The sequence below is a fragment of the Odontesthes bonariensis genome, chromosome 4 (genome assembly GCF_027942865.1).
Source record: "Odontesthes bonariensis isolate fOdoBon6 chromosome 4, fOdoBon6.hap1, whole genome shotgun sequence".
NCBI lineage: Eukaryota > Metazoa > Chordata > Actinopteri > Atheriniformes > Atherinopsidae > Odontesthes > Odontesthes bonariensis.
The window spans coordinates 29,896,468-29,900,037 of NC_134509.1; the positions used below are offsets into that span (position 1 = coordinate 29,896,468).

General features: G+C 57.3%; 1 non-coding gene across 1 annotated transcript; it reads left to right on the forward strand.

Annotated features, from left to right (window-relative positions):
- The first annotated feature begins 912 nt into the window (after positions 1 to 912).
- trnat-ggu (transfer RNA threonine (anticodon GGU)) lies at positions 913 to 985 on the forward strand. Its single transcript has one exon. It is a non-coding gene; the product is annotated as a tRNA-Thr (tRNA).
- The last annotated feature ends 2,585 nt before the right edge of the window (positions 986 to 3,570 follow it).

Sequence of the window (3,570 nt, forward strand, 5' to 3'; positions counted from 1 at the left end):
GCGCTCCGGCATGGGGCTTTACCGGTTCATCGGCAAGCTGCATGATCGGCAAGCTGCATGCATTAGCTCTCGCTTGTTGGTCAACCCCACAGGATTATCATGTCTGACTCGGATTCTGACGCCGCTCAGAGGCCTCCGAGCAGTCATTCTGGCATTTCCAAACCTGCTTTACCCGCTCCCTTTCGTCGGAGCGCCCGGCTCGCTCCTCTCTCTGCTGCCGGCTCTTCAGCATCTGTTCTCCGGTCCAAGAGCATCCGCCCAGCCGATGGCCTCGGCTCCGATCAGCTCGCTTCTTTGGCAGAGCTTCTCCAAACCGGCGATTCATCCACTCCTTCCCCACCCACAGCTGGTAAGGTCCAAGAAGCGATCCCCGCCTCCGGCTAAGCGAAGCCGAGGCCGAGAACCGCCCTGCGGTTCCTCCGCTCTAGCTGCGGGGCCCACCTCAGCCGCGAGCCGCTCGGATTATTCCGCCCCGGTTGGTTCTCCGCTGGCTTCGACTTCGGCCCCCCCCCTGCTTCCCGATCTGTCTTCAGCTCTGCCTCCCCTGGACGCCCAGCAGCTCACGGCAGCTCTCATCTCCTCCATGGATATATTGCAACAATCCATCGCAGCTCTCTCCACACACCTCCTGCCCGCCGCAGCAGCTATCCGCACAGCCCCCTCCGACTTCTTCGGTGCAGCCGAATCAACAGGCTTCTCAACTTCTCCAGGCTGCGTTTTCCCTCGCCGAAGCTCGCCCCGGCTCATCACAGGGTAAGATGCGGGACTCTGTCTCCGTTGTTTTAACATGCCTCACCTGGTCTCCCTGTTTGCTTCCTCATGCTAGGCCGTCGCCTAGCAGTAGCGCAATGTCCCTCCATTCCGTTAAGCCGGCCCCCTCCGCTCCCCCAGCTGATCACCGTACAGGTAACAGCCCGGCTAGCTCAGTCGGTAGAGCACGAGACTGGTAATCTCAGGGTCGTGGTTTCGAGCCCTACGTTGAGCGTAGCAGTATAATCAACAGATGTTTGCACTAAAGTCAAAGTTCAGCTCTGTTACCACCATCACAGCATCCGCAGTGGTGCCTCTTTGAATGTTCACAAAAAATGATGTCTTGCTAACAAGGACCATTTATTTCTTAGTCTAACGAAATGATGTTGCAGCCCAAAGCCAGCAAGAAATGACCAAACTGTTGGGTAAGGCGTTAACACATGATCAGCATGTAAAGATGTTGGTGACACCATGTTTCATAAAGTGTTGCAGCTCAACTATGATAGATATTAACTTGTAATGATATTGACTAAATCAGACCAGGAAGAGAAAAGATGACCGGAATATCGATAACGATGGAACTGACTATGATGTTGACTCTGATGTGAAACAGTTGTGTGCGTATTAAGTGAGAAATACAGGCGTATTTTCTCTTGCTGTCTGGAAGGCAGAACTTTACAATTGGAGGAAATGTTCTTATTACCTCAAACGGTCTTCACATTGCATTTCCCACAAGGGAAGTCAGGGCTGTGCGTGACACAATACGTTTGGTATGCGGATATGTTGCAGACCACATAAAGAGTCCTTCAGCGTGGCAACATGTACACAGCTACACCACTGCATTCAAATGTATAGAGGAGCTCCTCGAACAGCTAGCTGCGATTGTGAGTGCAGCCTCGAGATGAAATGGCTGTCACTGGGGCCGCTGTTGGCGCTGTTAGGATTATGGCGGCAGCACATTTGTTTTAGTGTTCATGACATGCAACAGCTCGATGCAAAGCGACGGCTGCTGCAATGCAGCATTACAGCTGCCGTGTTCTGGAGCAGCATAAACTGTTACAGCTGGACATAACCACAGCAGTAGTCATCACAGCGAGAGACTGCGCTCACATACCTGCCCTCCTCTGCTGTACCCTGCTCTGCTGTGCTCTGCTCTGGTCTCCAGTGCTCTGCTGTGCCCTGCTCGGCTGTGCTCTGCTGTGCCGGTTCTGCGCTGTGTGCTCTGCTGAGCCCTGCTCTGTCCGGCTCTGCTCTGCTGTGCCCGGCTCTGGTCTGTTCTCCCGTGCTCTGCTGTGCTCGGTCTGCGCTGTGTGCCCAGCTCTGCTCTGCAGTGCCCTGCGGTGCCCTGCTCCGCTGTGCTCTGCAGTGCCCTGCTGTAGCCGGCTCTGCTCTGTTCTCCCGTGCCCTGATCTGCTGTGCCCGGTTCTGCGCTGTGCTGTGCCCGGTTCTGCGCTGTGTGCTCTGCTCTGCAGTGCCCTGCTCTGCAGTGCCCTGCTGTAGCCGGCTCTGCTCTGTTCTCCCGTGCCCTGCTCTGCTGTGCCCGGTTCTGCGCTGTGTGCTCTGCAGTGCTCTGCTCAGCTATGCTCCTTGGCACTGCCTCACGCCCTGCTGCTGCCCCGTTAGACAGGGCTTTAAACTTTACTGCTGGCAGCTGCTCGAATGTTGTGACGCTTCTGCCTCTTGCACAAGGCCACACTGATCTGCGGGACATTTGCAGACTATCGTGCCGCATGATAGATTTTGTTATTAGTTGTTTTTAAAACCGACGCCACCGTATTCTCAATCAGCCGCTCCCAAGGCAGTGTGACAGCAGTCATCTCTCATTGTGTCTGGGCGCACCTCACACAGCTACTTTCGTCCCGGATCAATGAAATATTGTTTTTAAAAGATTTTAGCCACTCGGAGCTACTCCGGACATTAGTTTCGGATTGGGGCAGCTACCTCCGCAGCCGTCCAGGGTGTTCCTGAGGCATCTCTCCAACAGCTCGGTCGCTGGTCTTCGGCAGCCTACTCCTCCTGCATCCGTCCAGACCTTCAATCCGTGCTCGCTGCTCAGCGCTCGCTCAGCTTATAGGTAAGCTCTCGCAACTACTGGTGGTGGAGTCCTTCAGCTCTAATTGTCGCTTCTCTCTGGCAGCACTATCTCTTTGGAAGAAAAAGGGGGCTTTCGATCTCTATGGCAAATCAAGTGAGCTCACTCTCCCCGTTCTCGCACTTCCCCTGCAGCCCAGGCGGGCTCAGTGTTCCTGCCGCAGCCCAGGCGGGCTCAGTGTTCCTGCCGCAGCCCAGGCGGGCTCAGTGTTCCTGCCGCAGCCCAGGCGGGCTCAGTGTTCCTGCCGCAGCCCAGGCGGGCTCAGTGTTCCTGCCGCAGCCCAGGAGGGCTCACTGTTCCTGCCGCAGCCCAGGAGGGCTCACTGTTCCTGCCGCAGCCCAGGCGGGCTCACTGTTCCTGCCGCAGCCCAGGCGGGCTCACTGTTCCTGCCGCAGCCCAGGCGGGCTCACTGTTCCTGCCGCAGCCCAGGCGGGCTCACTGTTCCTGCCGCAGCCCAGGCGGGCTCACTGTTCCTGCCGCAGCCCAGGAGGGCTCACTGTTCCTGCCGCAGCCCAGGAGGGCTCACTGTTCCTGCCGCAGCCCAGGAGGGCTCACTGTTCCTGCCGCAGCCCAGGAGGGCTCACTCTCTCTTTCTCTCTGTCCACAGGCAGCCCAGGTGGGATCTCTCTCTCTCTGCAGGCAGCCCAGACGGGTTCTATCCACGGCAGCCAGGCGGGCTCACTCTCACGTTCTCTCTCCTCAGGCAGCCGAGGCGGGCTCAATCTGCT